The sequence below is a fragment of the Arachis hypogaea genome, chromosome 1, assembly GCF_003086295.3.
Source record: "Arachis hypogaea cultivar Tifrunner chromosome 1, arahy.Tifrunner.gnm2.J5K5, whole genome shotgun sequence".
Classification (NCBI taxonomy): domain Eukaryota; kingdom Viridiplantae; phylum Streptophyta; class Magnoliopsida; order Fabales; family Fabaceae; genus Arachis; species Arachis hypogaea.
Genome location: NC_092036.1, coordinates 24,797,860 through 24,823,899, shown reverse-complemented (window position 1 = coordinate 24,823,899; position 26,040 = coordinate 24,797,860).

Below are 26,040 nucleotides of genomic sequence, written 5' to 3'. Positions count from 1 at the left end.
CATCCTGGTGTTAAATGCCCAGAATGGTGCACATTCTGGCGTTTAACGCCAAAACCACTACCCTTTTGGGCGTTAAACGCCCAGCCAGGCACTCTGGCTGGCGTTTAAACGCCAGTTTGCCTTCTTCACTGGGCATTTTGAACGCCCAGCTTTTTCTGTGTAATTCCTCTGCTGTGTATTCTGAATCTTCAATTCTCTGTATTATTGACTTAAAAAGACACGAATTAAAAATATTTTTGGATTTTTAATAATGAGGAATAATCAAAATGCAACTAAAATCAAATAACAATGCATGCAAGACACCAAACTTAGCAGTTTGTATACTACTGAAACTAACAAAATGGGAATGCATATGACAAACAACAAAACACTCAAGTCAAGAGAATTCAAAGATCAGAGCAATGAAATCATCAAGAACAACTTGAAGATTAATGAAGACACATGCATGAATTCGAAAAATGCAAGGAAAACATGCAATTGACACCAAACTTAACATGAGACACTAAACTCAACATAAAACATTTTTGGTTTTTATGATTTTGTAATTTTTTTTGGATTTTTTTTTCTTCGAAAATTAAGTGGAGAAGAAAATAAAGATATCAAAATTCTTAATGAGAATTCCAGGAATCATGCAATGTTAGTCTAAAGCTTTAGTCTAAAGAAATTAGACATGGCTGAACAAGCTTCAGCAGGACATTGCATTCAAGAGCTAAATTGATGAAAATCAATCAGCTTTGGTGATGATAAAAACATCACCTTGAAACACTAGAATTCATTCTTAAGAACTCTGAAAAAAAATACCTAATCTAAGCAACAAGATGAACCGTCAGTTGTCCATACTCGAATAATCCCCGGCAACGGCGCCAAAAACTTGGTGGACGAAATTGTGATCACTACAACTTCGCACAACTAACCAGCAAGTGTACTGGGTCGTCCAAGTAATAAACCTTACGCGAGTAAGGGTCGATCCCACAGAGATTGTTGGTATGAAGCAAGCTATGGTCACCTTGTAAATCTTAGTCAGGCAAACTCAAATGGTTATGAATGATGAATAAAACATAAAGATAAAGATAGAGATACTTATGCAATTCATTGGTGGGAATTTCAGATAAGCGTATGGAGATGCTTGGTCCCTTCCGTCTCTCTGCTTTCCTACTGTCTTCGTCCAATCCTTCTTACTCCTTTCCATGGCAAGCTGTATGCAAGGGTTTCACCGTTGTCAGTGGCTACCTCCCATCCTCTCAGTGGAAATGTTCAACGCACCCTGTCACGGCACGGCTATCCAGCTGTCGGTTCTCGATCATGTCGGAATAGAATCTAGTGATTCTTTTGCGTCTGTCACTAACGCCCCACAATCGCGAGTTTGAAGCTCGTCACAGTCATTCAATCATTGAATCCTACTCAGAATACCACAGACAAGGTTTAGACCTTCCGGATTCTCTTGAATGCCGCCATCAGTTCTAGCTTATACCACGAAGATTCCGGTTAAGGGATCCAAGAGATAAACATTCAAGCCTTGTTTGCTTGTAGAACAGGAGTGGTTGTCAGGCACTCGTTCATAAGTGAGAATGATGATGAGTGTCACATAATCATCACATTCATCATGTTCTTGGGTGCAAATGAATATCTTAGAACAAGAATAGGCTGAATTGAATAGAAGAACAATAGTAATTGCATTAATACTCGAGGTACAGCAGAGCTCCACACCTTAATCTATGGTGTGTAGAAACTCCACCATTGAAAATATATAAGTGATAGTGTGATCATTGGCTTCGGCCCCAGAGAGGGAACCAGAAGAACCAAGATGAAAAATACAATAGTAAAAGGTCCTACTTATAGAAAACTAGTAGCCTAGGGTTTACAGAGATGAGTAAATGACATAAAAATCCACTTCCGGGCCCACTTGGTATGTGCTTGGGCTGAGCATTGAAGCATTTTCGTGTAGAGACTCTTCTTGGAGTTAAACGCCAGCTTTTATGCCAGTTTGGGCGTTTAACTCCCATCCTTGTGCCAGTTCCGGCGTTTAACGCTCGGAATTCTGAGGGTGACTTTGAACGCCAGTTTGGGCCATCAAATCTTGAAAAAAGTATGGACTATCATATATTGCTGGAAAGCCCAGGATGTCTACTTTCCAACGCCATTGAGAGCGCGCCAATTGAGCTTCTGTAGCTCCAGAAAATCCACTTCGAGTGCAGGGAGGTCAGAATCCAACAGCATCTGCAGTCCTTTTTAGTCTCTGAATAAGATTTTTGCTCAGGTCCCTCAATTTCAGCCAGAAAATACCTGAAATCACAGAAAAACACACAAACTCATAGTAAAGTCCAGAAAAGTGAATTTTAACTAAAAACTAATAAAAGTATACTAAAAACTAACTAAAATATACTAAAAACATACTGAAAACAATGCCAAAAAGCGTATAAATTATCCGCTCATCAATATTGAGAAGAGTTATTACCTCATCAAGACTTCGTCATTCTAGTTCGTTTTCTTTACTTGGCTTTACTCTTCCATGTCCTTTGCTTTGTTAATTTTACCATTGGAATATTATTAGGATTTATTTAATACAAGGATTACTTTTATTTTTATTTGATTATTTTGATTTTTATTTACAATGTCTTTCTTTAATTCCTTTTCATATGTTATGAACTTTACATTCACAATGAGCGAGTAGTTCCCTAACTTGATGGGGAGTTGATTGAAAGGAACCAATTGAGTTGGAAGGCTTGAAAGAAAGATTCTAATTGGGTTATTGTTGGCTTGCCTTCCAGTCACTAATACCAATCCCTTTTAATTAAGTGGGTTGCAACTTGTGAACGGGCATAGCATCCCAACTTGTTTGACTTTCCTTTACCTAGTAAGAGATAACTAAACAGGATAACCTTTTATTATCAATTAATCTAGAGAGTAATCCAACAACAGCGGGACTTTCAACTAATCAACTCCCAGTCATGGCTTTTATTTACATTATTCAAATTCTCCAATTTAATTTCCTGTTTACTCAACTCAAACCTTTTTGAAAACATCTGATTAATAAAATAGCACACTTTTCTGCAACTCGTTGGGAGACGACCTGGGATTCATACTCCCAGTATTTAAAATTTAAATTTCTGTAACACCTTTCTAAATTGATAAGTGGATTTCGGGTGAGTTAAGAACTATACTTGCAACGCATATATTTTAATAATTTTTAATTCACCAATTTCCGCCCCATCAGACACACTCATACTTGGATTTTTTTTCTTAGTTTTTGGTTTTAGGTTTTAGTTCTTTTTCTAGAGAGAGAAATTCCTCATTCTCTCTAAAGTTTCTTAGGATTATCAATATTTTGCTATTGAATTATGACTTGGGTCTTGTTTAATTTTAGTTCTCTTTTTAATTTTGTAGTCATTATATTTTCCATTACCTAGTTTACTTATTAATTACTCATTTTTGTTACTTATGACCATAGTTTGATACTCTTGTCAATATTGAATTTATTTAATTGAATTTGAGTTTTATGTTCTTTTCATGTTTATTATAGCCTTTGGTAGTGATTATGTGTAGTTGATAGTTTTAATTTCCATTTATTCTGCAAATTACTCATGTTTTCATTTAGTGTATACCAATTTGATGAAATGTTTTCTTTGATTATAGAGTAGTTTTCACACTCTTACCCTAGGTTAAAGGAATTCGGTAACCTTGAATCATTGTGTCTAATTAGATCGATAATGTGGGGTCTATGTTAGTTAAATTGATATGCATTAAAACTAGTTTTCTACTAAGTCAATTAGTAGTTAGATTAGGACTTATGGATTAATGTTGACCATGCCTATTTGACTTGCCTCAAGTATAGAGGTAGACTTAATGGAATTGACTCCTCACAATTGTCATTATATGATTGTTAGACGAGGATGGTGACCCCTTTTCCCATACCTTAGCAAAGAGCCTTTTATACTTAGACTAAAAACCAAAAAACTTCCTTCAATCATTTTCTGTTTTAGCTATTTCTAATTAGTTTAATTAGGTTCTTTAGAATAGGTTTTGATTCATGTCATGCTTTGTTAACTCTATAATTGCTTAGTTGATAATTATATCATCCTTGCTTTAGTTTCTTGTAGTTTAAGTTTCTTGCATATTTAGCTTTGTAGTTTAATTTCTTGTTTATGTTCATCAACCCCGATTACCCCAACCAACTTTGATTCACACAATTGCACATCCTAGAGAGAATGATCCAGGAGTAATACTCTTGGCTATTTTGATTTGAATTGGGTTGAACTTGTGATAACCGAACTAAACTTTGATAGCACTAGTTACCGGTTTGGAACTATACTTGTGACACACTTGAGTTTTGATTTATTGGAAATTCTAAACTGGTCATTAGAGGTTTGTCAAGTTTTTGGCATCGTTTCCGGAGATCGTTGCAATGTGTGCTTTGTTGTTAGTTGTTGTGAATATGTAGATAATGCACATAATATGTTTGCTTTTGCTCTATATTTTTAATAATGCATGAACTTATGGTTTTCAAGTTGAATGACTAGGTCACAACTGGATCCTAACTTAGCCACATTTGATTCTGAAATTGAAAGAACCTTGCTTCACATTCGGTAAGCTAAGCGTCGGTCGGTTTATACAGCTAGTGCATTGACCCCCTTTGAGGAGCATTTCGATACACTAGTTCAATTGATAGTGATTTGGACTCTTCATTCAACGAATAGACATCTTATTCTATTGTTGGAACTTCTGACATACCTTTGAGCATTGCAGGTAATAACCATATGGTTGAATCTCGAAAGATTATCTTGCATGAGCAAGGAGCGCCAGACATTGTCCTCCAACCGCTTCAGGCACGATACCCTAACTTGGATGCAAAGTTTGAACTGAAGAATAGTCTGATTAATCTGTTGCCTAAGTACCATGGGTTGTTGGACCAGGATCCAATAAGACATCTGAGAGATTTTCAAGTGGCATGCTCTACTTCCAGGAGATATGGGTTTGATGAAATGGCCATCATGGTCTTTGCTTTTTTCTTCTCTCTTGATGGACAAGCAAAAGAATTGTTCTATGCTCAATCTGATGCAGTGGTGACTGATTGAGATTTGTTGAGAAAGGATTTTTTGGATAAATTATTTCCTCCAGAAATGACTAACTACATTCAAAAGGAAATCTCTAGTATTATGTAAAGGGACCAAGAATCACTTTTTACAAGTATTAGAATCAATTCAAGAGACTACCAGACTCTTGTCCCTATCATAGGATGGATGATCCTTTACTCATTAGCTATTTTTGTGGAGGCCTTTGTCCATAAGACAAGAGACTTCTTGATGCTTGGTGGATCTCTTGTGAAATACAAGACGGCGGATGAGGCATGGAGGTTGATCAATGATGTTGCGGAAGCCATACAACATACTAGAGTGAGGAACAATCATTCAAAGAGTGTGGCAAAAGTATCTCAATTCGATTCAGCATTGATTAAGACACTTGGAGAGATGACCAATCTTCTCAAGCAAATCCATCAACACCAATAATGTTCTCCATCCATGCGATCTATCCAAACTCCACTTCAAATCTTGCGAATTGAGGGACCTCCTAGGGTGTGTAGTGTGTAATCTTATACCTCACACCACATCGACTAATGCCTTCAAATTTAAGAAGACTACACTCTTGCGGTGGCCAATCCTTACAACAACTATTTCACCTACCACCCTCAAAATCAAGGTTCTTATTCTCCTGGAAATAACTATAATCAAGGGGTGGTGGGATAACTACAATCAAAGGTGGAACTAAGGGCCATCCAATCTCCCCGTCTCAACTCCAACAAGGCTACCAATCTTCTCATCAACCACCTTTCAATAACCATTCTTACCAGAACAACCAAGTACACCACAATCCCTTATTCTAATACCAAAACTAATCTCACAACAAAAAATACCAACCACCTCACCAAAAATAACAAGCTCACATTAACCAACCTCCTTCTTCTTCAAGTCAAAACCCTATTGAAGATACTTTTCGTCCCTTCCTCCAAGAACAAAAAAAAAAAAACTCCGGTCTATGGTGAAAAAACAATAGGAAAATTATAAAATATTTCGTGACCAAATAGCGTCCATTGCTAATACTCTATCTAGAATGTCTTTACCTTCTTCCAACAACAACAAAAATGCCTCCCAACCATCTAGTTCCAATAGCCTCAAATCATGTGTGATGCCTCTAACTATTTAAAATCATATATGATGCCTCCAATCATATTGTGAGTCCCGCGCTTGCGTAGCGCGGGGGTAAGCTTCCCTATACTATTGCACTAATTACATTGGATGTGGCGCAATCTAATTACACTACTACCGAAAAAGAGCTCTTAGGGGTTATTTTTGCACTAGACAAGTTTAAACCATACTTGCTAAGCTCTAAGATAGTAGTGTACTCGGATCATGCGGCCCTCAAGTATTTGATAACAAAGAATGAATCAAAGCCTAGACTCATTCGTTGGATCTTGCTCTTGCGAGAATTTGACATTGAGATTAGGGATAAAAGTGAATTCCAAAACTTGATTGTGGATTATTTGAGCCACCTTGATCACATTAAATATGATCCATTTCCTATAGACAATTCATTTTCATTAGATAGCTTACAAGCAATCTCTAGTAGTACCCCTTGGTTTGCTCCCATGGCTAATTACTTGGTCTCCCAGATCTTTCCTTCGAATCGTGGATCAATTGACCAAGTCCGCTCACTTTTTGTCTATCCGAGTAAACTATTCATTGGATAAATTGGCAAGACTGTACATTAAAGAGATAGTGAGGTTGCACGGTGTGCCAACAAGGATAGTGTCGAATCGAGATCCCTGTTTCACGAAAAGATTTTGGGGAATTTTTCAAAAAACTTTCGGTACGAGACTATGTCTCAGTATAGCGTATCATCCACAAATTGATAGTCAATCGGAAAGGACTATTCAGACATTGGAGGATATGCTAAGGGCGTGTGTGTTGGATCAGCCGGGGAGTTGGGAGCGTTACATGTAACACCCTAACTTTTATCACCTCATGATCGTACCAAAAGCTCAGGCGTTCTTTACCTCTAAACCTTTTTATTCTATACTATCTTTATTTAATATCAAGCCTTCGCGAATACGAACCAAAACTTTAATTAAGAAACGAAGATTCTTTACTTTAAACCACTTAACCACAAATGTATATATATTCAAATAGCATTAAATACATAGACTTATTTCAGGATTCTCAAAAATAAATCCTACCCCTCTAAAAACTAAAAACAATAAACAACGAGGGGAAATTAAATTCTAACAACTCAACTTATGAACATGATCTTCTATACTCCTATAACTCTGTATTAAACCTTCGCACCTATAGCTGAAAGGGGTGGAAATAGGGAGTAAGAACTGGGAAGTTCTTAGTAGGGTCGGGGTGTATATTTATATTCATTTCACTTTATTTCTTAGTCAACAGCAACACACCACAGAACACAGACAAACTTCAACAAAGCATGACAAGTAATTCACTCAGAAGTCAATTAACTAGAAAACACACAGACACGCTCACAGAATTTCACAACATAGAGATATGTGCAAACAAGTATGATGCATGTCTAGTCCTATACAGGCCATGAGCTCATGTGTCGATTTGATGCCTGATTCCCGACAGTAGTCTTGAGATAAGCGTTTCGTATCGCCGTCCCTATATCAGCCATCGTCTCCTCCATGAGCGTTACGCATCCTCGTCCTCATGAGGGAACCTTCCTTTTTGTCTCTAGTGAGCATTACGCATCGCCGTTGTAACACCCTACCACACAGAGTCTTATGCTTAAGTCATAAAATAGAGGTGGCGAGGTATTACGACCTCTAAAAATAAAATTTAGTACGTATAGTATTGCAAAAATGTTTATAACTGGGAGCCTTTGAAGAAAAGTGGGTAAAACAAAACCGATAAGTCGAGAATCGCAACACTCCGATCAATGACGTAAACGAAACGGATATAGGACAAGCTATCATGAGAAGATACACAGAAGAGCGCCAACATACATATGTCAAGGCTCAGGACTCGATTTGCGAAGATAACCGGTCAGAGCATAACAGTATACATACATATATATATATATATAAAGGAATTTCCCAAAAGACAGCCCAAAAGACAATATACAAATCCTGTTTCTCCGAAATAACCTCTAAGAGAAGTCGATACAAAATATATATACAGTGGAGAATATAAGTATCTATCAAGTTTATAAGATCAAAATAAAATCCCAGAAGCTAAAGATCTCCGCCAAAAAGAAAGTCTCCATCATGCCTCAGTGAGGAGCCTCACGTCCTGCATCTGAAAACCACAAAATCCACATGGGTGAGAACCGGAGGTTCTCAGCATGGTAATAGTGCCCAAATATCTAACATGTAATGTCTTGGGAAAGCCGAAGGCAATCCTAGAACTTCCAGTTATAATCAAAGCATATAACTATAATTAAACCATGAGAAAGTAAAAGTAGGCAGTTATCTTAAAGGTCTTCATTCTAACTAAATACCCCCTTTCCAACTCCTACAAGCCTCCCAACCACCCACAGTAACTTAATATGAAAACATAATTAGTTCATCCAAGGAAATGCACAAGTAGAAAGCAAATAGAGTAGTTAAAAAATTAGCAAGTAAATATGTGGACAATTAGGCATTCCAAACAAATCACATATGATGCATATGATGCATGCCTGTCCTAGTGGCTGATGAGTCTCACCTGTCGGTTAACTAGCCAACCCGACGTGTCCTGGTAGCTAACTCGGACACTGTCTCTCTACTGTGCATCAATATCATTAGAGGGTATATGCGCCTTGTCGCCATTAGAAGTATCTGCGCCCTCGCTATTTTACCATTAGAGGGTATATGCGCCTGTCGCCATTAGAGGGTATACGTGCCCTATCGCCATTAGAGGGTATTTGCGCCTAGTCGCCATTTACAACCAGAGGGAAAGCTCACAAACATACTCACATCCAACCCCTTTCCATTTATCGTTCATTTACTATATTCATTCATGAATTACACACATATTTATCCTCAGCCATAACTCAACATTCATTTCAGCCATCCGGCTTGAATTCATAATTCACACTCAGCCATACACCATCATCACACACAGCCATTTGGCTCGGCTCATATCACACTCAGTCATTCGGCCCATATCATATACAACACTCCACCATCCTCCTCGACAACTCATATCATCATCTTTCATTATAACTCATCATGACATCCCCTTTCTTTACCGACAAGTCACCCTCTTCCCTAGCTTACTTTCATTCACTAGGCATTCTATATTAATTTAAGATTTAAGGGATGAAATTTGGTGTTTATAAGCCTGAAATAACATCTCAGAAGGTTACGAGCTTGTTGGGAATGTGAAGAGCTTGAAAATAGAAGGTTTAGAAAAGAATTGGGTCACGTGCGTATGCACAAGGGTGTGCGTGCGCACGCCCAGAAGTATTTTAAACGTGTGCGTACGCACAGATCTGTGCGTACGCACAGAAGGCGAAATCTCCATGGTGGAGCGCGCACACAACGTGTGCTAGCGCCACCACCAGTGCACCATTCCCGACATGTGCGTGCGCATAGGCCTGTGCGTACGCACATCTCGAAATCCTTCGTTGGTTGTTTGTGCGCACAGGGCGTGCTAGCGCTGCCACCAATAGCCCTGTCTCCGCGTGTGCGTGTGCACAAGGCTGTGCGTGTGTACATGACCAAATTCTCACAGAGTGTGCGTGCGCACACAAACCAGAAATCACAAATTCTGTAGAAGTTGCAGAATTCAGATTTTTAACCCAAACTTCCAATGATCATATCTCCTTCCACGAAATTTGGATTTCCACCAAATTTAAACCATTTTAAAGCTTATAAAATTATCTTTCCATTGATATAAAAATCATCAAATTTCAAAAATAATTGCTGAAGATATAATCCGTTGAAGTTCATCAAAATTCCCATTTTTTACCAAAACTTATAAACTCCCCTTTTTAAAACATACTCCTACCAAACTCATTCAAAAACTAGCCAAACTCAATGATTCAAACCAAATACTTCCATCCACTCATCCAATCATCAACCCACCAATTCCACCATATTTAGCCAAATCTCATATCATAATCAACATTCCATAACTCAATCCAATATTCATTCTTTCCCCTCTCAATTTCCAAAACAATAATCAATTTCATCAATCACCAAATATTTTCACATATCAATATCATACTCCAAAAACATGCTCATTGACGTTAGAATTTTCGCCAGTAAAGAATTTCATAAAACCAGTCGCGTTGTAGATATAGTCTCTAAACCGACAGAAATCCCTTCGTACAAACGTTTTGGTTGTCACAAGTAACAAACACCTTTTAAAATTGATAACCGAGTATTAAACCTCGGGTCGTCTTCTCAAGGAACTACGAGGAAGGTATGTTCTTACTATTGGTTATGAGTTTGTAAATTGGGGTTTTGGAAGTAAGGTGGGAATATGTTATATGACAAATAATTTAAATGGCAATTAAAAATGAATAAATACTGTAAAGCAAACTTTTGGGCAAGGTATGAGAAATTGGAGGTCCAACTATAAGGAAAGTTGAATCTAAACTCCACTTGGTCAACCTTTACTAAAGCAAAGGAAAGTCAAGGGACTAATTAAATTGAACTTTGAATCCTATTTATTTTCTAAGAAAAGGTTGGGATTACTTAAGTTCAGCTCAATTAGCAAGATAACGATTATCAAATATGTTGAGTTTAATAACTGTTGAGTTACTGATTTCTTAACCAAAACCAAAAGGGGAAAAAGTAAAATTGCTAGAATAATAGAGGTGACCTTAGATGGAAGGCAATAGTAACTTAAATCAAAGAGAACAATCTTAACTGAAAATACTTCAAATATCATTAATTCAAAATAGAGATCTGTAACATGGAATAATTCATAAATCAATTCAAATATTAAAAGCAAATAAATAAATAAAAGTAAACTGAAAATAAAAGAACATTAAACCTGGATCCAGAGTTACTCTCAAAACAAGAAGAAATCCTAAATCCTAAAGAGAGAGAGAGAATCTCTCTCTAAACTAAATCTAAATCATGAAAACTAGAAATTGGTGAGCTCTCTCTGAATGGATGCATTCCTCCACTTTATAACCTCTAATCTATGCTGTCTGTGCTTGGATCTGGGCCAAAAAGGGCTTCAGAAATAGCTGGGGGCGTATTCTGTGAATTTTGATACGTGGCCTCTGTCACGCGGTCGCGTCGTCTGGAGCCTTTCCTTGCCATGCGGTCGCGTCGGTCACGCATCCGAGTCGTGGGTGTTCTACTTGAGGCGCGCGGTCGTGTCAGTCATGCGGCCGCGTCGCTGCTTCTTCGCTTCTGGCACGCGATCGCGTCGTCCATGCGATCGCGTGGATACCAGTTTCCTTAAAGCTCCATTTTGCCTTCTCCTTCCATTTTTGTATGTTTCCTTTTTCATCCTTTAAGTCATTCAGCCTTAGAAAACCTGAGACTACTCAACACACTAATCATGGCATCGAATGGAAATAAAGGTAATTAAAACAATTAATTTTAAAGCTTAGAAAACATGTTTTTCGCAATATGACATAATAAGGAAGGGAAAGTAAAATCATGCAATTAATGTGAATAAGTAGGTGAAGGATTGAATAAATCACTCAAATTAAGCACAAAAGAACTCATGAAATATGGGTTTATCACTCATCAACAAGAGCCTTAACCTTTTCATCAATTAAACACATCAATCCACATATCCATACAAAATTACATACTTTACCAACCATTATCACCATCACTCATATATTCCACTCAATTCAAATCATTCAAACAATTACATCAACATTTCACAATCCACCAAAATACATACATAATAATACAACTCACATCATCCATTAATCACATCAATATTTCCAAATCTTATCCTAGGGCCACTAGCCTACGTTTTTACAACCACATTACATTTTAGATACAGAAAATCGAAACCATACCATGGCCAATTCCCGTTCCACTCGGAACACTTAGATTTTCACCTTTCAAGGTTCCCAAAGCCTCAACAACAGATTTCCAAGCACCAAGCTCCTTTCCAAGCTTTCCAAAACCACCAATTAAGCTCCAATACACATATACATAAAGCCTAAGCCATAATATCACATCAAAACACAATAACTCAATACCCAATACCTCAAATTCAACATTCTTACTAGGATTTGAGATTTCTTACCTTACCAAAGGATCAAGGGAGCAAGAATAAGCCTTCCGCTCAAGTTAATTTGATCCTATAACACAAAAGAGCTCAAAATCTCAATATTTTGCCTAAGAAACTCAAAAATCAAGGCTGGGAATTCGAAGAAGAAAACGTGGCTTACCTTAAGATTGCTTGTATGGGTTATGTAGAGCTCGACACCGCGGTCACATGGCAGCAAACAGTGCATCAATCGGAGCTCCATATCAAAAGTTATCAACCACTGAAGATTGAGATGAATAGGAACAAGGGTTTCAATCTCCCCTCTCTTCCTTTCTTTGTTTCCAGCGTGTGTGTGTTTGTTTAAGGGAGTGAGAGTGCTGAGTGATAAACCACTATTTTATGGTTTATCTTGTGTTTAATTGAGTGGTTTTTATCAAGTATTTACTCACTTATTCATATGATTATCATGTATTTGCAATTCCTTCCCAAATTGTTCTATGATTGAAAACTTGCTTCTTATAGTCTTTAATTTGTGTATTTTAATCATCTCTTATTACCATTCGATGCCTTGATATGTGTGTTAAGTGTTTCAGGCTTCAAAGGGTAGGAATGGCTTAGAGAATAAGAGAGGAAGCTTGCAAAATAGGGAAGGAGCACAAGAAATAAAGGAGACAACCAGCAGACAGCGACGCGCCCACATGGCTGACGCGTGCGCGTGAATTAGACAAAATCACAGCGACGCGTACGCGTGCTTGACGCATACGCGTAGATCGGAGTTCGCACAAACAACGTGAGCGCGTACCTGACGCGCAAGCGTGCCGAGGAAAACGCTGAATGATGCGTACGCGTGAATGACGTGTACGCATGACCTGCGCGATCTGCAAAAGTTTTAGAATACGCTGGAGACAGTTTCGGGCCGCGTTTTAACCCAGAGTTTGGCCCAGAAACACAGATTAAAGTCAGGAAACATGCAGAGACTCATGATATCAGATCAAAATTCACTTTTCAGGATTTAGATGTAGTTTTTTGAGAGAGAGAGAGAGAGAGGTTCTCTCCTCTCTCTTAGGATTTAGGATTAGGATTCTGATGAGCGGATAATTTATACGCTTTTTGGCATTGTTTTTAGGTAGTTTTTAGTAAGTTCAAGCTACTTTTAGGGATGTTTTCATTAGTTTTTATGTTAAATTCACATTTCTGGACTTTACTATGAGTTTGTGTGTTTTTCTATGATTTCAGGTAATTTCTGGCTGAAATTGAGGGATTTGAGCAAAACTCTGAAAAAGGCTAACAAAAGGACTGCTGATGCTGTTGGAATCTGACCTCCCTGAACTCAAAATGGATTTTCTGGAGCAACAGAACTCCAAATGGCGCGCGCTCAACGGAGTTGGAAAGTAGACATCTAGAGCTTTCCAGAAATATATAATAGTCCATACTTTATTCGGAAATTGATGATGTAACATGGCGTTGAACGCCAAGTACATGCTGCTGTCTGGAGTTAAACGCCAGAAAAACGTCATGATCCGGAGTTGAACGCCCAAAACACGTTATAACTTGAAGTTCAACTCCAAGTAAAGCCTCAGCTCGTGGATAGATCAAGCTCAGCCTAAGCATACACCAAGTGGGCCCCGAAAGTGGATTTATACATCAATTACTTACTCATGTAAACCCTAGTAGCTAGTCTAGTATAAATAGGATAAGTTACTATTGTATTAGACATCTTTGGTCTCAGTTTTATTTTATTCTTCATCTAAGGAGACTATTGATCATGTTTTAGGGGGCTGGCCATTCGGCCATGCCTGAACCTTTTACTTATGTATTTTCAACAGTGGAGTTTCTACACACCATAGATTAAGGGTGTGGAGCTCTGCTGTACCTCAAGTTTCAATACAATTATTATTACTTTCTATTCAATTCTCTTCTATCCTTATTCCAAGATATACGTTATACTTAACTTTGATGAATGATGATGATCCGTGACACTCATCATCATTCTCACCTATGAACGCGCGTGATTGACAACCACTTACGTTCTACTTTAGGCCGGGCGCATATCTCTTAGATTCCCCAACAGAATCTTCGTGGTATAAGCTAGATAGATGGCAGCATTCATGAGGATCCGAAAAGTCTAAACCTTGTCTATGGTATTCCGAGTAGGATTCTGGGACTGAATGACTGTGACGAGCTTCAAACTCCTGAAGGATGGGCGTGATGACAAGCGCAAAAGAATCAAGGGATTCTATTCCAACCTGATTGAGAACCGACAGATGATTAGCCGTGCTGTGACAGAGCATAGGAACGTTTTCACTGAGAGGATGGGATGTAGCCATTGACAACGGTGATGCCCTACATACAGCTTGCCATGGAAAGGAGTAGGAAGGATTGGATGAATGTAATAAGAAAATAGAGATACGAGAGGAACACAACATCGTCACACACTTATCAGAAATTCCCACTATTGCTTTACATAAGTATTTCTATCCCTTTTTATTTTCTATTTATTTGTTAATTTTCGAACTCACCATAAACCATTTTAATCTGCCTAATTGAGATTTACAAGGTGACCATAGCTTGCTTCATACCAACAATCTCTGTGGGATCGACCCTTACTCACGTAAGGTATTACTTGGATGACCCAGTACACTTGCTGGTTAAGTTGAACGGAGTTGTATCCACACATAGCCAAGATCCACAATAATGATTCCATACAACAACAAAGAATACTACATTGATGTGATCACAATTTCGTCCACCAAGTTTTTGGCGCCGTTGCCGGGGATTGTTCGAGTATGGACAACTGACGGTTCATCTTGTTGCTCAGATTAGGTAATTTTCTTTTCAAAAATTTTTTTCAAAATTTTTCTTTTCTTTTTCATTTTTCTAACCATGTTTTTCGAAAAAAAAATTTTTAAAATAAAAATACAAAAAAATTAGAAAATCATAAAAATCAAAAATATTTTGTGTTTCTTGTTTGAGTCTTGTGTTAATTTTTAAATTTGGTGTCAATTGCATGCTTTTAAAATTTTTCTTGCATTTTTTTTCGAAAATCTCATGCATTCATAGTGTTCTTCATGATCTTCAAGTTGTTCTTGACAAGTCTTCTTGTTTGATCTTGATGATTTCCTGTTTTGTGTTGTTTGTTGTTTTTCATGTGCACTTTTGCATTCATATTTTCCATGTATTAAAGATTTCTAAGTTTGGTGTCTTACATGTTTTCTTTGCATCAAAAACTTTTCAAAATTATGTTCTTGATGTTCATCATGATCTTCAAAGTGTTCTTGGTGTTCATCTTGACATTCATAGAGTTCTTGCATGCATTATGTGTTTTGATCCAAAATTTTCATGTTTTGGGTCATTTTTATGTTTTTCTCTTTCATCATTAAAAAATTTCAAAAAATCAAAAAAATATCTTTTCCTTATTTCCCTCCAAATTTTCGAAATTTTGGGTTGACGTGGTCAAAAATTTTTAAAATTAGTTGTTTCTTACAAGTCAAGTCAAATTTTCAATTTTAAAAAAATCTTATCTTTTCAAAATCTTTTTCAAAAAAATTATATCTTTTTCATTTTTTCTATTTTTTTCAAAAATTTCAAAAATCTTTTTCAAAATATTTTCAAAATCTTTTTCTTATCTTTACATTTAATTTTCGAAAATTAGCTAACAATTAATGTGATTGGTTCAAAAATTTGAAGTTTGTTATCTTCTTGTTAAGAAAGGTTCAATCTTTAAGTTCTAGAATCTTATCTTGAAGTTTCTTGTTAGTCAAGTCATTTTAAAAATTAAATCTTTTTCAACAAATCTTTTATCTTTTATCTTATCTTCTTCAAAAATTTTATCTTTTTCAAAATTTGATTTCAAAATATCTTATCTAACCTCTTATCTTCTTATCTTTCAAATTTGATTTTACTATCTTTTTCAACTAACTTTTTGTTTGTCTCATATCTTTTTCAAAACTAACTAACTACTTTTCCCTCTCTAATTTTCGAAAATATCTCATCTCTTTTTCAAAAATTCTTTTGTTTTAAATTTTAATTTTAATCTTATCTTATCTCCAATTTTCGAAAATTACTAACCTCTTTTTCAAAATTGTTTTCGAAATTCTCCCTCTCTATTCTTATTCTATTTAATTATTTAATTACTAACACTTTTCTTCACCCCTCTCCACCTAATATCCGAAGCCCCTCTTCTACTTTCTTCTCTCCTTTCTTTTTTTACTAACATAAAGGAATCTCTATACTGTGACATACAGGATTCCTCTTTCTTTTCTTGTTTTCTTCTCTTTCATATGAGCAGGAGCAAGGATAAAGGCACTCTTGTTGAAATTGATCCAGAACCTGAAAGGACTCTGAAGAGAAAATTAAGAGAAGCTAAATTACAACAATCCAGAAGCAACCTTTCAGAAAATTTCGAACAAGAGAAGGAGATGGCAGCCGAAAATAATAATAATGCAAGGAGAATGCTTGGTGACTTTACAAAGCTAACGTCCAAGTTTGATGGAAGAAGCATCTCCATTCCTGCCATTGGAGCCAATAACTTTGAGCTGAAACCTCAGCTAGTTGCCTTAATGCAACAAAACTGCAAGTTTTATGGACTTCCTTCTGAAGATCCTTATCAGTTTTTAACTGAATTCTTGCAGATCTGTGAGACTGTAAAGACGAATGGAGTTGATCCTGAAGTCTACAGACTCATGCTTTTCCCTTTTGCTGTGAGAGACAGAACTAGAATATGGTTGGATTCACAACCTAAGGATAGCCTGGACTCCTGGGATAAGTTGGTCACAGCCTTCTTGGATAAATTCTTTCCTCCTCAAAAGCTGAGCAAGCTGAGAGTGGATGTTCAAACCTTCAAACAAAAAGATGGTGAATCCCTCTATGAAGCTTAGGAAAGATACAAGCAGCTGACCAAAAGGTGCCCATCTGACATGTTTTCAGAATGGACCATATTAGATATATTCTATTATGGTCTATCTGAATTTTCGAAAATGTCATTGGACCATTCTGCAGGTGGATCTATTCACCTAAAGAAAACGCCTAAAGAGGCTCAAGAACTCATTGACATAGTTGCAAACAACCAATTCATGTACACTTCTGAGAGGAATTCCGTGAATAATGGGATACCTCAGAAGAAAGGAGTTCTTGAAATTGATGCTCTGAATGCCATATTGGCTCAGAACAAAGTGTTGACTCAACAGGTCAACATGATCTCTCAAAATCTGAATGGATGGCAACATGCATCCAACAGTACTAAAGAGGCAGCTTCTGAAGAAGCTTATGATCCTGAGAACCCTGCCATGGCAGAGGTTAATTACATGGGTGAACCTTATGGAAACACCTATAACTCATCATGGAGAAATCATCCAAATTTCTCATGGAAGGATCAACAAAAGCCTCAACAAGGCTTTAATAATGGTGGACGCAATAGGCTAAGCAATAGCAAGCCATATCCATCATCTTCTCAGCAACAGACAGAGAATTATGAACAAAACACTTCCAATTTAGCCAATCTAGTCTCTGATCTGTCAAAGGCCACTTTCAGTTTCATGAATGAAACAAGATCCTCCATCAGAAATCTGGAGGCACAAGTGGGCCAGCTGAGTAAGAAAGTCATTGAAATTCCTCCCAGTATTCTCCCAAGCAATACAGAAGAGAATCCAAAAGGAGAGTGCAAGGCCATTGATATAATCAATATGGCCGAATGCACAAAGGAGGAGGAGGACGAAAATCCTAGTGAGGATGACCTCCTGGGACGTCCCTCAAGCAAGAAGGAGTTTCCTATTAAGGATCCAAAGGAATCTGAGGCTCATATAGAGACCATAGAGATTCCATTAAATCTCCTTCTGCCATTCATGAGCTCTGAAGACTATTCTTCCTCTGAAGAGGATGAAGATGTGACTGGAGAGCAAGTTGCTCAATACTTAGGAGCTATCATGAAGCTGAATGCCAAGCTGTTTGGTAATGAGACTTGGGAAAGTGAACCTCCCTTGCTCATTAATGAACTAGATACCTGGATTCAGCAAACTCTACCTCAAAGGAAACAAGATCCTGGCAAGTTCTTGATACCTTGTACCATAGGCACCATGACCTTTGAAAAGGCTTTATGTGATCTGGGGTCAGGGATAAATCTTATGCCACTCTCTGTAATAGAGAAGCTGGGGATCATTGAGGTACAACCTGCCTTGTTCTCATTACAATTGGCAGACAAGTCATTGAGACAAGCTTATGAAATAGTAGAGGATGTGTTAGTAAAGGTTGAAGGCCTTTACATCCCTGCTGATTTTATAATCTTAGACACTAGGAAGAAAGAGGATGAATGCATCATCCTTGGAAGACCTTTCCTAGCTACAGCAGGAGCTGTGATAGATGTCACCAGAGGAAAATTAGTCCTTCAATTGAATGGAGACTACCTTGTGTTTAAGGCACATGGCCATCCCTCTGTGACAAAAGAGAGTAAGCATGAAGAGCTTCTCTCAGTTCAGAGTCAAGAAGAGCCCCCACAGTCAAACTATAAGTTTGGTGTTGTGAGGCCACAACCAAACTCTAAGTTTAGTGTTAAGATCCCATATCCAAACTCTAAGTTTGGTGTTGGGACTATACAACATTGACCTGATCACCTTGTGGCTCCATGAGAGCCACTGTCAAGCTATTGACATTAAAGAAGCGCTTGTTGGGAGGCAACCTAATTTTATTTATCTAATTCTTTTTTATTGTTATTTTATGTTTTATTAGGTACATGATCTTGAGGAGTCACGAAAAAATCATAAAAATTAAGAACAGAATCAAAAACAGCAGAAGAAAAAAATCACACCCTGGAGGTAGCACAGGCTGGCGTTCAACGCCAGTAAGATGCATCTGGCCGGCGTTCAACGCCAGAACAGAGCATCATTCTGGCGCTGAATGCCAGAAACAAGCAACATTCTGGCGCTGAACGCCAGGAATGTTCCTAGAGAAGAAAAGCTGGTGCTGAATGCCAGTAACAAGCATGAAACTGGCGTTCAACGCCAGAAACATGCTTTACATGGGCGTTGAACGCCCAGAACGTGCACCATGGGCGTTTAAATGCCAGAATGGTGTGCAAAGGCATTTTACATGCCTATTTGGTGCAGGGATGGAATTCCTTGACACCTCAGGATCTGTGGATCCCACAGGATCCCCACCTACTATATTCCCACGTTACCTTCTAATCCTTTTTTGTGATGAGTATTCCCCATGTCACACTTCCCAACACCTTCAATCTCTGAATCTCTCTTTCCAATCACCCCCTTCACCACTCACATCCATCCACTCTTCCCCATAAACCCCACCTACCTTCAAAAAATTCAAAAACATTTTTCCACCCATTCCCACCCTATATGGCTGAACACACTCTCCCCCCTCTCCCTATATATACCCTTCCATTCTACTTCATTTTCACACAACACAACCCCCTCTTCTTCCCCTTGGCCGAACCTACATCTCTCCCTCTCTACCATATTCTCTTCTTCTTCTTCTTCTCTTCTTTCTTCTATTGCTCGGGGACGAGCAATATTTTAAGTTTGGTGTGTGGTCAAAGCACAATCTTTTTTGTTTTCCACTACCATCAATGGCACCTAAGGCCGGAGAATCCTCTAGAAAAGGAAAAGGGAAGACAAAAGCTTCCACCTCCGAGTCATGGGAGATGGAAAGATTCATCTCCAAAAGCCATCAAGACCACTTCTATGATGTTGTGGCAAAGAAGAAGGTGATCCCTGAGGTCCCTTTCAAGCTCAAGAAAAATGAGTATCCGGAGATCCGACATGAGATCCGAAGAAGAGGTTGGAAAGTCTTAACCAACCCCATGCAACAAGTCAGAATCTTAATGGTACAAGAGTTCTATGCCAATGCATGGATCACTAGGAACCATGATCAAAGTATGAACCCGAATCCAAAGAATTATCTCACAATGGTTCGGGGGAAATACTTAGATTTTAGTCCGGAAAATGTGAGGTTGGCGTTTCACTTGCCCATGATGCAAGAAGATGAACGTCCCTACACTAGAAGGTTCAACTTTAATCAAAGGTTGGACCAAGTCCTAATGGACATATGTGTGGAAGGAGCTCAATGGAGAATAGACTCCAAAGGCAAGCCAGTTCAACTAAGAAGACTGGACCTCAAGCCTGTAGCTAGAGGATGGTTGGAGTTCATTCAACGCTCCATCATTCCTACTAGCAACCGATCTGAAGTTACTGTGGATCGGGCCATCATGATTCATAGCATCATGATTGGAGAGGAAGTAGAAGTTCATGAGGTCATCTCCAATGAAATCTACAAAATAGCCGACAAGTCCCACCTTATTTGCCATCTATGTTACTCAGCTGGAGTTATCATAGAAGGAGACATCTCCATTAAAGAGGATAAGCCCATCACCAAGAAGAGGATGGAGCAAGCAAGAGAGACCCTTCACGGTTCTCAAGAGATGCATGAGGAAGCTCATCATCAACAAATCCCTGAGATGCCTTAAGGGATGCACTTTCCTCCTAACACCTATTGGGAGCAACTCAACACCTCCTTAGAAGATTTGAGCCACAATGTGGAACAATTAAGGGTGGAACATCATGAGCACTCCATCATTTTCCAAGAAATAAGAGAAGATCAAAGAGCAATGAGGGAGGAGCAACAAAGGCAAGGAAGGGACATAGAAGAGCTTAAGGACATTGTTGGTCCTTCAAGAAGAAAACGCCACTAAAGGTGGATTCATTCCTTGTTCTTATTTCTTTCTGTTTTTCGGTTTTTAATGTTGTGTTTATCTATGTTTTGTGTCTTTATTTCATGATCATTAGTATGTAGTAACCATGTCTTAAAGCTATGAATAAATTCCATTAATCCTTCACCTCTCTTAAATGAAAAATGTTTTAATTCAAAAGAACAAGAAGTACATGAATTTCGAACTTATCCTTGAATTTAATTTAATTATATTGATGTGGTGACAATACTTTTTGTTTTCTAAATGAATGCTTGAACAGTGCATATTTTTGATCTTGTTGTTTATGAATGTTAAAATTGTTGGCTCTTGAAAGAATGATGAACAAAGAGAAATGTTATTGATGATCTGAAAAAAATCATGAAATTGATTCTTGAAAGCAAGAAAAAGCAGTGAAAAAGAAAGCTTGCGAAAAAAAAAAGTGGCGAAAAAAAATAGAAAGAAAAAGAAAAAGCAAGTAGAAAAAGCCAATAGCCCTTAAAACCAAAAGGCAAGGGTAAAAAGGATCCAAGGCTTTGAGCATCAATGGATAGGAGGACCCAAGGAAATCAAATCCAGGCCTAAGCGGCTAAATCAAGCTGTCCCTAACCATGTGCTTGTGTCATGAAGGTCCAAGTGAAAAGCTTGAGACTGAGTGGTTAAAGTCGTGATCCACAGCAAAAAGAGTGTGCTTAAGAGCTCTGGACACCTCTAACTGGGGACTCTAGCAAAGCTGAGTCACAATCTGAAAAGGTTCACCCAGTTATGTGTCTGTGGCATTTATGTATCCGGTGGTAATACTGGAAAACAAAATGCTTAGGGCCACGGCCAAGACTCATAAGTAGCTGTGTTCAAGAATCAACATGCTTAACTAGGAAAGTCAATAACACTATCCGAAATTCTAAGTTCCTAGAGAAGTCAATCATTCTAAACTTCAAAGGAAAAAAGTGAGATGCCAAAACTGTTCAGAAGCAAAAAGCTACAAGTCCCGCTCATCTAATTATAATTAATATTCATTGATATTCTGAAATTTATAGTATATTCTCTTCTTTTTATCCTAATTTATTTTCAGTTGCTTGGGGACAAGCAACAATTTAAGTTTGGTGTTGTGATGAGCGGATAATTTATATGCTTTTTGGCATTATTTTTAGGTAGTTTTTAGTAAGTTCAAGCTACTTTTAGGGATGTTTTCATTAGTTTTTATGTTAAATTCACATTTCTGGATTTACTATGAGTTTGTGTGTTTTTCTATGATTTCAGGTAATTTCTGGCTGAAATTGAGGGATTTGAGCAAAACTCTGAAAAAGGCTGACAAAAGGACTGCTGATGTTGTTGGAATCTGACCTCCCTGCACTCGAAATGGATTTTCTGGAGCTACAGAACTTCAAATGGCGCGCTTTCAATGGCGTTGGAAAGTAGACATCCAGAACTTTCCAGCAATATATAATAGTCCATACTTTATTTGGAAATTGACGACGTAACATGGCGTTGAACGCCAAGTACATGCTGCTGTCTGGAGTTAAACGCCAGAAAAACGTCATGATCCAGAGTTGAACGCCCAAAACACATTATAACTTGGAGTTCAACTCCAAGTAAAGCCTCAGCTCGTGGATAGATCAAGCTCAGCCCAAGCATACACCAAGTGGGCCCCGGAAGTGGATTTATGCATCAATTACTTACTCATGTAAACCCTAGTAGCTAGTCTAGTATAAATAGGATAAGTTACTATTGTATTAGACATCTTTGGTCTCAGTTTTATTTTATTCTTCATCTAAGGAGACTATTGATCACGTTTTAGGGGGCTGGCCATTCGGCCATGCCTGAACCTTTTACTTATGTATTTTCAACAGTGGAGTTTCTACACACCATAGATTAAGGGTGTGGAGCTCTGCTGGACCTCAGGTTTCAATACAATTATTATTACTTTCTATTCAATTCTCTTCAATCCTTATTCCAAGATATACTTTATACTTAACTTTGATGAATGATGATGATCCGTGACACTCATCATCATTCTCACCTATGAACGTGCGTGATTGACAACCACTTCCGTTCTACTTTAGGCCGGGCGTATATCTCTTAGATTCCCCAACAGAATCTTCGTGGTATAAGCTAGATAGATGGCGGCATTCATGAGGATCCGGAAAGTCTAAACCTTGTCTATGGTATTCCGAGTAGGATTCTGGGACTGAATGACTGTGACGAGCTTCAAACTCCTGAAGGCTGGGCGTGATGACAAGCGCAAAAGAATCAAGGGATTCTATTCTAACCTGATTGAGAACCGACAGATGATTAGCCGTGCTGTGACAGAGCATAGGAACGTTTTCACTGAGAGGATGGGATGTAGCCATTGACAACGGTGATGCCCTACATACAGCTTGCCATGGAAAGGAGTAGGAAGGATTGGATGAATGTAATAAGAAAATAGAGATACGAGAGGAGCACAACATCTTCACACACTTATCTGAAATTCCCACTATTGCTTTACATAAGTATTTCTATCCCTTTTTATTTTCTATTTATTTGTTAATTTTCGAACTCACCATAAACCATTTTAATCTGCCTAACTGAGATTTACAAGGTGACCATAGCTTGCTTCATACCAACAATCTCTGTGGGATCGACCCTTACTCACGTAAGGTATTACTTGGATGACCCAGTACACTTGCTGGTTAAGTTGAACGGAGTTGTGTCCACACATAGCCAAGATCCACAATAATGATTCCATACAACAACAAAGAATACTACATTGATGTGATCACAATTTCGTCCACCAGATTCCTCTTAAAGGATTTAGGATTTCCTTTAGTCATTAGGATTGTTTCTTCATACCAGGTTCAATAATTTATGTTTCTCTTCTACTTTTATTTACTCTGATGCTTTTATTTGTATCTGATTTATGTTACCCAATTGGTTTGTGAACTCTTCATGTTTAGATTGATTTCCTATTTAATACAATTTAAGGTATTCCAAACTTATGATTGTTTTCTCTAGTTTATGTTATTGATGCTTTGGCTCTATCCAAATTATTTTCATTCGAGTAGATTTTCTTCCCTTTTGGCTTTGGTTAATTAATTGGTAATACTTGAGTTATCAAACTCAGCAGTGGTTGAAATTGGCAATTGCTAATTGATTTGGATCGCTCTAAAAGTTGACTAGGACTTGAGGATCAATTCAATTAGTCCACTTGACTTTCCTTTATTTAATAAAAGATAACTAAGTGGGATTAAAACCCAATTCTCTTCACATCTGATAAGGACAACTAGGATAGAAATTCCAATTCTCATACCTTGCCAAGAGTTTTCTTAGTTATTGATTTACTAATTCTTGTAATTTATTTCTCTTGTTCAAAACCCTTTCAAAACCCAAAAATACTGTTTTCCATAACCAATAATAAACACCCCTCCCTGTAATTCCTTGAGAAGATGACCCAAGGTTTGAATACTTCGGTTTATAAATTTTATTGGGTTTGTTACTTGTGACAACCAAAACTTTTGTAATAAAGGAATTCTTGTCGGTCTAGAAGCTATACTTACAACGAGAATTTATTTGTGAAAATTCTAGATCGTGCGAGAATTTCGTTCTTCAAAATGGCGCCGTTACCGGGGAATTGCAAACGTGTGCCTTATTATTGGTTATTGTAAATATTTTTCTTTTACTTGTTTATTTGTTTTTGTTTTCCCTTCTTAATTCTATCAACTACTATGAGTTCTCACCCTTCTCACTTTGAGTTTGGTTCTAATTTTGTTGATAGGAATGGGAGCTATAACAGGAATATGCATCAAGGTCTAAGCAATCAAAGATGGATGGAGCCGAGAGGATATGATCACCCCTTTAGGCAACAACACCTTCCTAGATATCATGGACAAAGACCATTCTACAATGCATACCAAACTGATAGATATGGTGGACCCCCTTGCAGTTACCAACAAGCCCCACCCTGTGCTTATAGACCACCCTCTCAACATAGCTTCAAACCACCACACTCACAAGCTCATTTTCACCATTTACTACCGTACGATCCTTATCCACCCCAATTCCAATCCAATCACTCCCAAGAACCACCACTTCCCTATGTACCATGTCCATATTCATCAAGCCAATAATCACAGGTTCACTTCGAAGAATCAGTAGATCAATTTCATGCAACTCTCCATCAACTGGAGCAAGCAATAAATCAATTATCTTCCAGACGTTCGGACACTCAAGGAACTCCCATAGCTTCATGTGAAGAATCTAATGAAGAACATAGCATGAAGGAGACACTAGAAACTCCAGTGGATAGTATAGAGCATAACTTCGTACTGGAACAAGTAGAGGAAGCTGTCATTATAGAAGAAGAAGAGTTGATTGAAGACTTAGGAGATGCTGAACCTCCATGGGAATCCAGAGTTGTGGAAAATTCCATCAAGGACGTTACAATTGATGCTAAGGAGGATGGTACACAACCCCCAAAGTAGGTATCTTATGAAGAACTGGACGGAATAACCCAAGACACAAGTTTCCTTGATGATGATACTCACAAGTCAAGTTCTCTTAGTAATGAACTTGCATCCGCAAGTGAATTCTTTGAGATAGAAGAATCTTCCCCAAGTGAATACGAAGATGATGCAGGGTAGACTTTTCTCAACATCCAAACTATGACTCAAGTGATAAGGAAGATATCGAAGACTTTGATCAAGACATGGTTAAAATGGAAAAGTTTGCAAAGAAGTGGAGGAATTCACAGAAGACCACAAGGGAGTAGAGCTTGCAGAACCACTGGAAACACCTATCCCAAGGCCACTACCACCTAACTCCAACTTCAAGTGGGTAAAATCTTTAGCTTTTATCTTTACTTTTCCACTTGAGTATGGTTTACTTGAAACAGATGGCCAGCTTAGAGCTCTCTGCGGCTTTAAGAGTAAAAGGGAAATGACTCGCACTCAGGGCTGGTATGCAAGATTCAATGAGGTTTCACACTTCAATTTGAGGTGCAAGGATTGGTATCAAGCTCAATTGTATGGATCTCGGAAGCTGTTTGGTCACTACAGTGAGAATTCAGATTACTCACCACCCGGCTGGAAAAATGTAGATCAAGACAAAGATGGGTGTAAAAGTAAAGTTTGGGATCCTGGAATCTATTCTGACATTCAATACCCCGGGAACCTTGAAGCCTGTTTGAACTCA